Source organism: Hydra vulgaris, chromosome 15, assembly GCF_038396675.1.
Source record: "Hydra vulgaris chromosome 15, alternate assembly HydraT2T_AEP".
NCBI lineage: Eukaryota > Metazoa > Cnidaria > Hydrozoa > Anthoathecata > Hydridae > Hydra > Hydra vulgaris.
The window spans coordinates 35,256,388-35,271,719 of NC_088934.1; the positions used below are offsets into that span (position 1 = coordinate 35,256,388).

Here is a 15,332-nt window from a genome sequence, read left to right on the forward strand (position 1 = left end):
TAAAGGGTCTATTACCCAATACCCAGTGAAAAAGCGCACATGGGATACGCGTGGATTTTTTCCATATGTAACCCATGTGGGGATTATTATTTTGTCCCATGTGGGTTTCATATGGTAAATCCCACATGGATTCCATATGGTAAATCCCATATGGGATACGCGTGGGTTTTTACCATATGTAACCCATATGGGGATTATTATTTTGTCCCATGTGGGTTTCATATGGTAAATCCCACATGGGTTTTATGTGGTAAATCCTACATGGGATATAGGTGGAAAATACTACATGTTATAGATCTTAAATGCCACATATTTTAATCCAAATGGTATAAAAGTAGTCAATACTAGACAAATGAAAGTCCGAATGCTTCAATGATAATTTTTAAAATTCTTTTAATTTAAAAATTACTTAAATAGTAATTTAAAATTAATCATCGAAGCTTTCAGAGAGGCTTAACTTAATCTGGTATTTGGTACTTTATCCCATTTGGTATTCAAAATGTGTAGCATTTTTGATCTTTTACATGTGATGTTTTCCACCTATAACCCATGTGGGATTTACCTTAAACTATTATGACGAAATTTTATAAAATTAAAAACGTGTTGCAAAATGAATTTATTTTAAAATAAATGCTATTAATCAATACATCCAAAATGAATATTAAAAATATTATTTTTTCTTTTGCGATTTACACGCCGTTTTTTGTCGATTGAATTAATTAAATCACTTCGGCTTGCATAATACCAAGGTTTTTAGTATCTTCTAACTTTCTTCAAACATTTTCTAAAAAAAAAAATATAAATACAAATATATATAAATATAAATATATATATATACATTTTTATGTAAATATATATATATATATATATATATATATATATATATATATATATATATATATATATATATATATATATATATAAATAGAGAGAGAGAGAGAGAGAGAGAGAGAGAGAGAGAGAGAGAGAGAGAGAGAGAGAGAGAGAGAGAGAGAGAGAGAGCAATTTTAATAAGAAACCTTATTAGTCGAGCAATTTTAATTATTAGCCAGGTTGAAGTCATTAATGACTACAATATTTCACAAATAATTATTTCCTAATTTATTACTTACAATGACTAACGTATTATGGGTAATTGAATACATATTATGCGTAATGACCTTGAACCCATGAGGAGAATCCTGAAAAAAAGTGATCAATTAGGATAAGTAGTTAAACAAAAAAACAAAAACAAAAATGTAAAAACCTACTTTTTCAATGATGTAGACGTTGGGTGCAATAGCCACTGGATGCAAAAGTATCTTTACTTTTTCGTCACACACACGGCCTTCTATAATAACAGGCCTTGACATCGCGCATAATGCCGTAAAAACTAAAGGCCGATTAAACTTTCACTTTTACTTATATTGATATATTTTTATATTAGGTAGGGTGTAATGGCAGTCTATGTTTTCTAATAATAATCTCTAGTAAAGGCGGAAATATAAAAAGAAAACCAAAAAATTGTTAAAAGATAATCATATTTTTCGTATTTCAAATTTCATTAAGAATATTTATGTAATATTAAATAGTATCAATAACAAGCAGAACCATATCAAAGTATATATCTATATATTAGAAAGATAACTGTATTTTTAATTTTTTTTTCTAAAAATGGTAACAATAAAAATCACCAACAATAAAAAACACCAACAAAAGTTGATTCAAGCGAAAAAAAAGTTTTATCAATATATCTCAACAGGGTAAATATTTACAAATCCAAACATATTGAGAGACATATAGGCTAATGAGAAAATAAAAAACATTACAAGTAAATAGCATAATAAATTACAAAACTAATTTTCACATAAATTATGATAGCTTTAGTATTTTGGGAGTGGTAATTAGTGAGTAAATCTTTAGCAGATATTAGAATATACTCTGCATTGTTTTTTTGTGATTTTAAATTTATTTAGCAGCAATGAACTGAAACTGAGTAACACAAAATGTTCTGCATAAAGGGTCAGTAGCACCTTGAAAAAAAGCAAAATATTGACCATTAGAAAAGAGTATCAGAAGGAATTTCAAGTCCGCCTCTGTTTAGGCTATACAGATAACTTCCATATTTATAATAATAATTGGTAGAATTATCATAAATTTTTATTTCGCTTTTTTGCACATAGCCAGCTATGTAAACTATAGCCACTAATGTAGATTTATTAACTGAGCTTTCAAGATCATGTATATTATCCAGAAGTTCTTTTTCATCAGTAGAAATATCTCTAAAACATATGTCACAAGTATGACCATCGATACCATCAACAGGAATGTCAAGTTGTAATATCAATTTAGTATGTTGAATATTAATTTTTTCAATTACAGATTTAGCGTTTATAAAGTAAGTACCTCCAGATCCCTGCTGAAGCTTAGAAAAACCTTTTTTCAAGTGGATCTGTTGAAAACCAACCTAATAAGACATACTTTGCTCCTTTTCTCAACAAAGTTTCTACGAGATCAATAAAGCCATAACATGAATGCGCTATTGCCTGTAGGTTTTATAAAACTTGACAGTTCAGCAATATCTCGTAGCAGTTGTAACCGTTGATCACCAACTGAGTCGATTTCTCCGCATAATTCATTTCTAAACCGAATGCCAGCACCAGGTGCTTTGACATTAACAACATTCGAAAAAAAATTATTTTTTCAATAAATACAGCAGTACCTTCAAATGCTTTATTTTCAATCTCTGGATGCGTTCTTAATGCAGCTACTGTTTCTTTGCAAAAAACAGACAAACAAAACTTTACAGATTGTCTCTCTATTGGTTTTGGATAAACCGATTTAGCTGTAAATTTAGAGAGTTTAAAAAGACTATTGCACTCAGTTTTATATAAAGTTTCTAAATCACTCCACTTAGCCAAAGCCAGTTCTTTATTGTTCAAAAATTGAAGTTCCCCAGTCTTTTTTGTCAACCAATTGTTTCGTATAGATTTTAAGAGATGCACATAATCATACAATAAATATATACCTGATGTTGATAACCATGGTTTACTATCAACTGTTTTAAAAGTTCCAAAAAATCTTTGATTTACACGGTTACCATCAGTAATTATTACCAGTGTCTTACTACTTTCAATATTATTTATCGTATCAACAATTTGTTGACATTGAGCAAACTGAAATTCAGAGGAAAGACTTGAAACAGGTTGAGCTCTACATATAAATTCTGGACCTCCAAAAAGACATTTAATCATAAATGATAAAATTGTTTTAGCTAACTTTTCAGGGTAGTTTACTACTTGACCAAACAAAGCACCTCTTTGGTAAAGTAATGAAGCTTTGACATAGACCTAATCAATCATTAGTATGAAAGTTCTTTTCAATGGATTTAAATTCATAAAAATACTATTTATGAAACTTAGGTCCTCCATTGAGCTTATTTTTGAACTCAATCGTGTTAAAATCCTTATACTTGGTAACTTGTAGTCAATACACAAACAATCATATAAACTTCGTTGCATAGCAAAATACTCATATGCTCTACATATAATATCTGAAGTATATAAAACTTCACCAACATTAACTTTTCTCATAGCATTAAGGTGTTCGAATAGAATATTTGACTGAAGTGAACTTTCTTTATTTTTTAAAAATCTAACTGCTTCAAATAAAGCTGATTTTGTTTTTATTAACTTTAATTTGTTTATAGCTAAAGATGAAATATTACAAGTTGTGCGATTATGGTTAGCTACAAATAAATAATCATTGAAAATTACTAAAATAAATAATGGAACACCAAGTTTGTACATTTTTGATTGTATGTGTAAACTTTTTTTATTAAGCTGGAAAACAATAACATCATTATTATCACTTAACAAAGATTGAATATCGTCAAATATAAGTTCATCCTCTTTTAGAAAATCATTTAACTCATCTGGTAAAATGCTTTGAAAACCGCTTGAAGTTACAGTTTTTCTAACTTTACTTGCTCGTGTGGCTAAACAACTAGGCGGAATATTTTTTTAAAAACAGATGGTGGGTTTAAAGGTCGTTGCTTCCCATATTTGCTTTCAAAAGGTGCTTCATTTGGCCAATGCAGTTGACATACTGCTGTATAGTCTGTAACAATAAAACTAGTTCTTGGGATAGCTTCACTACATCTTTTTCTCTCCTCTAGATTCTTCGGGAATTTATAAATTGATATTTTTGTTGTAGCTGAGTATTGATATTTTTGTTGTAGTTGCAATTGATATTGTAGTTGTAGTTGTATAAATTGATATTTTTGTTGTAGTTGAAATAGTTCGACTTGCAAAGAGTTACACAGCATTTTAAAGGCATTTTAATTATTAAAAAAACTTATTGTTAGCTTGACAATATTATTACCTTACAATGTTAACCCCTTGAACCTTACAACGTTATCGTCTTGAAGTTGCGCTATCTAATTTATAAACCAATCAAATTTTAAAGATTTATTAAAAAAGCGTGAACACAAACTTTCGTCTAATGTTAAAAGATGAAAATGTAAACACAGTACTAGGAATTGGCCTTCAGTTTAACAACTTTGTTGCGCGATGTCAAGGTCTGTTATTATAGAAGGTCGCGGTCACACATAATATAATATTCTGAAACTAATAAACAAACATCTAAATTTCTATAAGTAAATTTATTCTTTGATCATTACCTTCATATCCTATCTTATTTTCATATCATAATCTATTATGGTATTATTTATATAACATATCACAACAATATTATTAAATTTGTGATGTTCAAATATCATATGAACATTCTCTAACATGTTCATATGATATTTGAATATAGTTCTTGAGTATATTATCTGCAAACAATTGACTGATGCAAGTTCAAATGTTGTCAAAAACCAAGCATGCATGCATGGGACACTGCAGTGTCCCACAAAGAAATGCTGGTTTGAAAGTCAAATTTTCTTTATTAAAAAAAAATATTAAAATAGGGGGGAGATAGGGAGGTTTCTGTAACTTTTTTTAGGCTCCAAAACTTTTAACTTTATATATAATAAGGTTCGTAAAACTTACTGGACTTTCGAAGTACATTGAGAAACAAAAACAGGATATTTACATAAACTTTTCAATTTTTAATCTGGAGTACCACAGTGTAATTGGGAAAAAAGCAGGGATGCGGAGTCCCAAAAGGACTTCGGCTTTATATCTTTACATTTTCCAAGTCTGTAGTGTCCAGAAGCTCTAAACATGTTTGTTGACTTATTATCTACTATTATAAAAAAAATCATGAGATTTAATGACTTGAAACTTATTGTTTTTAAGCCCGGAGTCCTGGAGTCCCGGAGTCCTTGCCGCCATTATGCCTAAGGACTCCGGGCTCAAAAAAAAATTGTTCCTCTAACCTAAAAGTCTTAATTTTTTTTCCTAATAGTAGTCCATAGACTTATTTATATTTTTAGAGCTCCTGGATCCCAAAAACTAGGATAAAGTAATCTTTTTGTGACTTTCAAATCCGGAGTCTTTTTTGGGACTCCGCATCCCTGGAAAAAAGTCTCTGGGTCCAATATTCAAAGTAATACGATCTAAAGTAATATATAAATTGAAAAAAATGCTTTAAAATGCATGCAGTTATACATATAACTCCTGATAGTTAACTATAAGTATAACTAGTTATACATAAAATTTATTATATAAACTTATTTTTTAAGGTTATGCTTGAACAAATTAGTACCAATTAATTCAAATTCAAGATTTAGTTCAAGTTAAAGTTCTTATTTTTTCATTGTTTTTTCACTATTTTATATTTATTTGTTCAAATTTGTTAACTAGTACTAATTCTTGCTACAGTAAGAATATTTATCATTGTTGAATGTGATTTTATAAGTAACTTAATTTTACTTTCAACATATTTTGACAACACCCTTTACATTTTAAATGATGACAGCTTTACATTTCTATTGATGTTAAATTTACTACGTTTCAATAACTGAGATTGAATTTTAACTGAATTTTTGTAAGTTTTGTAAGGGTTTATTGTATATCAAATGGTGTTGTAAATAAAGTAAAAATAATATATATATATATATATATATATATATATATATATATATATATATATATATAATTTTTACTTTATTTACAACACCATTTGATATACAACAAACCCTACAAAGCTTACAATAATTCAGTTAAAATTCAATCTGAGTTATTGAAACGTAATAAACTTAACATCAATAGAAAAGTAAAGCTGTCATCATTTAAAATATAAAGGGTGTTGTCAAAATATGTTGAAAATAAAATTAAGTTACTAATAAAATCACGTTCAACAATGATAAACATTCTTACTGTAGTAAAAAATAGTACTAACTGATAAATTTGAACAAATAAATATAATTTTAACAAAAACAATGAATAAATAAGAACTTTAACTTGAACTTAACCTAAATCTTGAATTTGAATTAATTGGTACTAATTTGTTCAAGCATAACCTTAAAAAATAAGTTTTTATAACAAATTATATGTATAACTAGTTATACATATAATTAACTATCAGGAGTTATATGTATAACTATATGCATTTTAAAGCATATTATTTTATTCAAACATTACTTTAGATCATATTACTTTGAAAACTGGACCCTGAGGCTTTATTCTCAATAACACTGTGGTACTCCAGATTAAAAATTGAAAAGTTTCTGTAAATATCCTGTTTTTGTTCCTAAATATAGTTCGTAAGTCCCTTAAGTCTTAAGGACCTTATTATATCTAAAGTTAAAAGTTTTGGAGCATAAAAAAAGTTACAGAAACCCATCTCCAACCTATTTTTTTCTTTTTTTAATAAAGAAAATTGGAAATTCTTCGACTTTCAAACCTGCATTACTTTGTGGGACACTGCAGTGTCCCATGCATGCAAGATTGGTTTTTGACAACATTTCAACTTGCATCAGTTGTTTGCAAATAATTTACTCAAGATCTATATTCAAATAACTATTATATTATCCTAATAATAAGTCTATTTGCACAAATTTTAATCTTATTTCTATAAAGAAAGATAAACATTATTCGTGGTACTTACATACTCGCTTGCCATTCTCTATATTAATATAAAATATTTTCACACAATATAAACGTAACGCAATGCAATGTCGATTTAAAAATTTTTTTTTTAGTTTTTAAAAAAAAAATTTTTTTTTAGTTTCCAGCTTTCAAATTAATTCCCATGCAAATCCCACATGAAACCCACGTGGGATTTCCCATGTGTGTAAATACCATATGGTTCCCACATGTAACCCATGTGGGATTACCCACATGGGTTTAAGGTGACAAATTTTCATACGGATACCACATGGGAAAAACCGTCCCACGTAAATCCCATCAATCCCACACGGAACCCACGCGTAACCCATGTGGGACGCGGTTTTATTTTTCACTGGGTAATGTATATTTGAAACGTTATTGGATAACTTTATGGACGAATTTGGTGATGAAAATCCTACCACTGATGAAGTGAGTAAGTTTTGTGGGAAAAAGAAAACATTCTATTGAAGATCTATCTTCAGGTAACTTTTGTAATATAAATATGTGACAATGACAAGTATGATATTATATTAATTTTATTAAAAACTTTCTATTTTGTGTATGAAACTACAATTTTGAATTTTCCTTTTATTTTTTTTATAGATTTAGACAATAAGACACCTGTCTCAGAACGTATAGGCCTAAATGAACATAAATTGATAGTTAGGTCAGGTTATCCTGCTACTGGTAACATGTAACCCAGTACAATCTGCTGCATGTCCTGCTGCCTTTTATGATACGCCTTTTTAGGCAAAGGCTAGGAGATGCCAACTCCGACTTAAAACACCCCCTGCCTTGGGACTCTTGGTTAAAGGCTAGAGATGGTGTCTCGATAAAAATACTCATCTTGGGCAGATGTTAAATGCACTTGCATACTGTCATGTAGAAGGTCTCCTAGGCAAAGACATAAGGGGTAAACAGATTCTATATGTTGACGAGCCTCTCACTCCTTCTTCATCTATTAGGTTGGTGCAGATGTATTTTTAATATATTGTTTCCAGTTTAGGATGTTAAATGCTAAATCTTATTGACTCAATGCATGGGTATTGCTCGTGTCTCTGTTTTTGTGACTAGGCAACTCATTCTATTATCTCCTAATGAGGGTACAGCTCTAAAACTAAGTTTCATGGTTCTGAGGCCGGCTGGTAGTCAGGTTTCCTAAACTCTGTGGTAGCTCTCAGAGAGGCTGATTCCATCAACAGCTGGAAAATATCAAATTATTTACAGTGCCGTGTTGCGCATGGATGGTGTTCCTGTTTGTACTTTTGGTGTGCATTGCAGAAGCCACATTTGGAGCCCTTTGTTACGGCTTAGGGTTTATTAGTAGTAAGGAGGCAATTGCTTGGGCTATTAAGCAGTGTTCTGAGTACTATCAATGCCTTGAGTCAAGTTCTTCAATCTAATTTAAAAATGAATAAAGTACCAAAAACTTTAAAACACAAAAAAATCATCATCACCAAGTTCTCTAAACCCATCATTCACTAATATTCGTGGTCTTCAAAGTAACTTTTCTTCTGTTGAGTCTTATCTCTTGCAAAGTTGACCAGACCTACTTGCTCTTTGTGAGACTAATTTGAGTTCAGCTGTCTCATCTTGCAGTCTTAGTGTTGATGGTTATCTTCCTTTAATTTGTAAAGACTCCAATAGTCACATGCTTGGGTTGGGCATTTACAATGTAAGAATTCACCCATTTGTCGTAAAACTAGGTTCGAATCCAAAGACTATTCTTCCATGTGCTTTTGTTTAGCACCTCTTCACTCTATTGCCTTTCTATTTGTTCTATATCACTTTCCTTTATCTCAAGACTGCACTCTTTTTGATGTTATTTCTGATCATATTGACCAAGCCCTCTTCTTTATCCATCTGCTAATATAGTTGTTGTCAATGACTTTAATGCTCACTACTCTGAATGGCTTGGCTCTAGTGTCAGTGATTCTGCAGGCATTAAAACCCACAACTTTTGCCTGTCTCAATCCCTAACTGAAATAGTCAACGTTTTGACTCGCTTTCCTGACAACCCGAATCATTTATCTTCTCTACTCGACTAATGTCTTGTTTCTGATCATAGTCAATGCTCAGTTTCTCCATATTCACCCTTCGGTGCTTCTGAATACAGCTTGATCTCTCTAAAACTAATATCTCATTCTTCTTCATCACCTGAATCCTCCTATTATCGAGCCTCTTACAAATACAGTAAAGTTGACTGGAATTCTTTCTGTGACTTTCTTCGTGATGGCACTTGGGTAGAAATCTTTTGTCTTCCTGTCGACAAATGTGCTTCTTACATAACTTCATGGATTCAGGCTGGCATTGAATCTTTTGTTCCCTCTCGGCAATTCCAGGTCAAGCTTTACTCTCCTCCATGGTTTTTCTCGCACTGTGCTGCTGCAATCGCCAATCGAAACCGTTACTTCCATGTTTATAAGCAAAACAATTCTCCAGAAAAGAGACGTCTGTTTATTACTGCTAGAAACCATTGTAAAAAGGTTTTGTCTAACGCCAAAACCCGCCATTCTCAGGTCATAAAAACTTGTGTCTCATCTCAAAAAATAGGCTCTTTGACTTCTGGAGAATCTTTAATAGTATCAATAATAAGGGCAAATCTTTATTTCCACCTCTCTTGTGTGGCTCACACTTTGTCACCTCACCTAAAGACAAAGCTGAATTGTTTGCTAAAAACTTTCCATCAATATTTTCTTTTGATTCCACTAGTTGCGTTCTACCTGATAATGCCAGCAAACAGGTTGATTCATTGCTTGACATTTATATCACTCCAGCTTCTGTATCTAAAGTGATTTCATACCTAGACTCTTCTACAGCTTGTGGTCCGGACAATATACCTGTTATTGTCTTGCAGAAATGTTCTCCGGTGCTGTCATCTATACTCTCAAAACTATGCAACAAGTGCTTATCAGAGTCTTGTTTTCCAGCCTGCTTGAAGGCGGCATCTGCTATCCCTATCTTCAAAAATTCTGGAAAGCATAGTAATAACTGATAGGTCTTATTGTGTATTAGATAAAGGAGGAGAGGTTAAGGCAATTGTTCTTGACATTTCAAAAGCTTTTGATAAAGTTTAGCATGCTGGTCTTCTTCATAAGCTTGATATGATATATCTGGCAACATCTTTAAGATTATCGAATCCTTTTGTTCCAATTTTAGTATTAAAATTGTCCTCAATAAACAGCATTTCTCTTCTACTTCTGTAACTTCAGGGGTTCCTCAAGGCTCTATTCTTGGCCCTATATTTTTTTTAATTTACATTAACAATCTTGCAGATATTCTCACATCTAAGGTGGCATTGTTTGCTGATGATACTACCATTTATTCTTGTCGTGATAAGAAACCAACATTCTCTGATTGCTTGGAGGGGGCGTTTGAGCTTGAAAAGAATCTAACTTCTGCTACAGCATGTGGCTAACAGCGGCTGGTGAACTTCAGTACAGATAAAACTCAATTTTTTTCAGCCAATTGTTATCGCAATAATTTAGGTCTTCCTTTATTTATGAACAGTGATGTACTCGATGAGTCATCTACCCTTCATCTTCTAGGATTAACTGTAACTTCCAATCTTTCTTAGAAACCATATATCAAATTAGTTGCAAAATTAGCATCTGCTAAGGTTGCATCTCTTTATCAAGCTCGTCACTTTTTTACCTCGGATTCTGTTCTCTGTCTCTATAAATCCTAAATCCGACCTTGTATGGAATACTGTTTCCATATCTGGGGCGGTTCTTCTAATAATGCTCTTTCTCTTTTAGACAAGGTGCAAAAACGCATTGTAAACATAGTTGGATCTCCTTTTGCAGCCTACCTCCAACCATTATCATGTCGTCGTAATGTTGCTTCTCTTTCTCTTTTCTTTAAATATTATAATGGGTACTGCTCTAAAGAGCTAACTTCTCTTGTGCCATCTACTAAACTTCATTCTCTTGTTACTCGTCATTCATATAAGTCTCACTGTTTTTCTGTGACTGTTCCTAAGTGCTCCAAACATGCTTATTCATCTAGTTTTTTTCCTCAAATAACAGCTCTTTGGAATTCGATTCCTTTATCTTGCTTTCCTGATTCATATAATTTGCAATCCTTTAAGTCGTTTGTCAATTGTTATCTTGCTATACAATCTTTGTCTTTTCTCTTCCAGTAACTCCCAACTTTAATTAGTGGCTGCCTGCCTTGTTGGAAGCAAAGATGCTTAAAAAAAAAAAAAAAAGTATAAATCGACTCCTAAATCAAAGGTGCTGAAAAAAAAACGCGTTAATGAAGACCATTCTTCGGGTAGCTTTATTAATATTATTACAATTTTGTTGATATACTGTTTTAAATATATTTTTAATGTCCGTATCATTTATAAAATCAGACTCCTTTGCATCAGTTTCAAGGCGTCAAAAAGGATCATCTAAAAAAAGTGAAGTAGATATTATGGCTTTGGAAAAGCGCAAGCTTGACATGTTTCATGACAACTTTGATAATGATGCTCCCAAAACCAAACACTGTGGTACACCAAAGTTGAGCAAACTGTCTTGTTTAGAAGATTATATAAAATACTGTACTTGCATAGGCTCTACCTATTGTACTTGAATACAGAAGTATTTTATTGTTTTTAACATTAGCAATTTTGGTTGAAAAAAGAAACTTCTTGTTGAACAAAAAAAGACTAACAAACTTCTTGCTAAAAATTTTATGGGCAATAGAAAATCAACCTATTAATGATAATGTAATTTTAATTTAATTTTTGTAATTTAGTTAGAAAAACTCATAAAATGAGTGCAGCACTAGCTAGTATTGATTGAATTAAATAAAGGAAATATTGATTGCTTGAGGAAAGGGTGGCTCATTAGAGTGTTGAGATTTTGGTAAATTTTTCGTATCTCCAGTTTCCAATATAAAAAACAGATGAACATTGGTTTGAAAGTTACTGAAAAGTCATTGGTTTTATTTAATTTTTGAAAAAGGCCACCCATCATGACCTTTGATTACACACTGACTCCCATATATCAGTGAATTTTTTTACTTTAAAATTATATTAACCTCTCAATAGAACTAGAATTTTATAGTGATTTCAAATTTCATTATCTTTTCTACTAAAACATTAAAAAAAAATGTTGCAAACAAAATGTCATAAAAAACAACCTTTTCTATATTTAGTTAAAAATTGGTGTTTTTTGTATATAAAATTTAAGCAACTCATTTTTATTTAAAACCAATATTATTTCTGAAATCTCCATGAAGTTCTGGTTCTTTTGAGATGTTAATATACTTTTGAAGAAAAAAAAATTCACTGATATATGGGAGTCAGTGTGTAATCAAGGGTCATGGTGGATAACCTTTTTCAAAAGTTAAATAAAACAAGTGACTTTTCAGTAACTTTCAAACCAAAGTTCATCTGTTTTTTATATTGAAAACTGGAGATACCAAAAGTCAACCCCTTAGTGGCACATTAACATGCATTAGGTAGCTTAATTTGACCGTGCATTGATACATGTTTATTAAATCAGGTTGTTAACTAAATCCGAACTCATCTGTATTAAAATTTATAGACCGTGTATCCTGATTTTGATGCCGATTTTAAATTTAATGACATTCAAAAACGTTACACAATAGATAAAATTTGAACCAGAACCAGATTCATGACCAAATTTTATTGTTAACTTTATAATCAATATTTTACCTGTTTTCTACGTTAATATAAGGTTAAAAACTTCACGGTGTACCTCAGACGATTATTTGCGTTATTAATAAACCAAACGTTGAGAGCTTAGACATTTGAACCTATTTGGAACGCTGCTAGTTAAAGTTCTATATAATGAAGTAAACTATTGATTTTCAACCTGGAACTACGGTTGAAAGTTAAATAAAAAGGATTAATTGTGATTACCTTAACGTTGTATTTTGTTAAAGATCTATAGACCTTATTTATATAGAACTAATTATAATTAGACGCTGAAATGGACCAAATGTTACCAAACTTGCACAATGTTTCAAACTAAATTTAGCGTCGATTGTACGAGAAACTTGACATTTTTACTTATAATTAATAGTTATAAACAAAAGTGAAACAATAATAATAGCAATTAGCAATAAGTAAAAATTCATGGAGGTGAGCTTATTTCAAATAACTTATGTACAAACACGTTATAATACAATATTTATATATAGTTTATAAATAAATATTATATAAACCTATACAATATAAACATATTTTACACATGTATATATTATATATATAAATAGGTATATATACATATATATATATATATATATATATATATAGATATATATATATATATATATATATATATATATATATATATATATATATATATATATATATATATATATATATATATATATATATATATATATATATATATATATATATATTAGGGATATGACTTTTTTGCAACCTACTAGGCCTGTATCGTAATTCAATGAACTTTTATGTAAAAAGAACGAATAGATGTTTCATTTTGACATATTTTGAAAAAAGGTCACCCCAAAACCAAAAAATCGAATTTTCAATAGGTACACTTTTGTACAGTAAATGAATATTAAAGGCTGAAGATGTTGTAAGAGTCATACTCCTGTTGTTATTTTATTTATTTACGCAACATGTACTGTGATATAACAAAAAACGTTATGTGATATATAATTATACAAGTATTACAAAATTAACAGTATCAAAGCGTCTAGTACAACAATATACATAACTGTCTGTGTCTATAGGCCTACTGTGTTTAGTACATGGGTCACATGATGCTCACGTCTCATAAAGAGTCTAGCGCTTATTACTTAGAATGAATCGAAGTTGCAGTTTGTCTTTCTTTCTGCAGGAAGCATACAGGTCTTGCATCACCTTGATTGCACGTTCAGCTATCTGATTACTTCGTGGTATGTCGATGACGGATGGCTCTTTCTTCCAGTGATTTTTGAATGACTGCAATGCCTTTTTGTAAGGCTTCAATACATCAGATAAATTCTTGAAGTCATTGTCATTGTACTTTTGACTACTAAACCAATGTTCTGCCCACTCATATGAAATGAACCTCCAAACCTTCTCCAAATTCTTTCTCGCTTCAGGCATAAGAATGAACGCCAGAATGGCGAGAATGGCTCTTGAGTTCCATCTGGCATTGCTCATATTAGGAATGTTCTGAAAGTGAATCAGAGGGAAGTTTCTTTGTTCTTCATAGAACCTAAACACTCTTGTTAAATGGTACAAAAACTTCATATCGTCTCTCCACCCTGATTTATCAAGAATTTCTATAGTTCCATTCACAAACTTATCCTTCAGTTCATCATACTTATTCAACAGTTCAGACACAAATGGGTATTCAATGTTTGGAGATTTGGTATCACCCCCAAGTTCTTCGTCCATCACCAGACGGAGAATCCTGTCTAGTACGTGATGCTGACAACCGATAAATTGTGGTATTGTGACACCCTTTAATTTAAACATACGTTGCAACTTCACAACAACTCCATTTCTCTTCCCAGTATTGACGTTTGTTGTATCAGTAATGATCATCTTAATTGAATTCCACAAATTGTATTCATCAATAAGTTTGGCAATTTTTTCAGCAACAGTTTCAGCTTTGCCATCTTTTAAACGCAGTGCATCAAGTTTCACGTCAGTTCTTTCATTCTGAAGTACAACTACCTGATATTCCTTATCATCTATTCGTTTGCCGTCAAAGTGTAAGGACCACTGTTCCATTTTAAGTTGTTGTATCATTTCTTTTTTTAATTTACCTGCCTCTTTGAATATGGACTTGTAAATTGCTGATTGACTTGGAGTTGGAATATCAATACCTTGTTGTGATAATACATTGCATATTTTAGCAGCTTTCATTGTGGAAACTCCACTTGATGTAACCATACTTACAGCAAATTTACTTTTGTAGTGGTTTCTAGTTTTTTTCTGAGTGTCCTCATCATCGTCTTTATCACCGTCGTCGTCTTCATCATCTTCACTCTTACTTTTGCAGTTTTCAGATTCAGTACCACTGTCTGTGGTAGACAGGACTTGTGATGTGGAAGGTATTGCTGTTCCAGACTGGACTTTCCTTCTCTTGGAAAGGTGAATGGTTTCTTTACTTGCCACTTGTCCTGTTGAGTACCCCACCTGTCCTTTACTTTCTTTTTGTAGGTGGTATAGACGTTTATCTTCCGAGGATAACCACTGGCCATTCACTTTCGTGATGTCAAATAATGCATTGAGAACATCATATTTTCCACGCTTGACACATTCATCATAGACCTTCAGCACCTTCATAAGCTTTGCTCTTATCACTTGAT

At 31.3% G+C, this 15,332-nt stretch overlaps 1 long non-coding RNA gene across 1 annotated transcript; it reads right to left on the reverse strand.

Moving 5' to 3' along the window:
• Positions 1-601: 601 nt before the first annotated feature.
• LOC136091545 (uncharacterized) lies at positions 602-1,444 on the reverse strand. Its single transcript, XR_010644064.1, has 3 exons — positions 1,251-1,444; positions 1,113-1,181; positions 602-784 (listed from the first exon to the last, which is right to left on the reverse strand). It is a non-coding gene; the product is annotated as an uncharacterized LOC136091545 (long non-coding RNA).
• Positions 1,445-15,332: the final 13,888 nt, after the last annotated feature.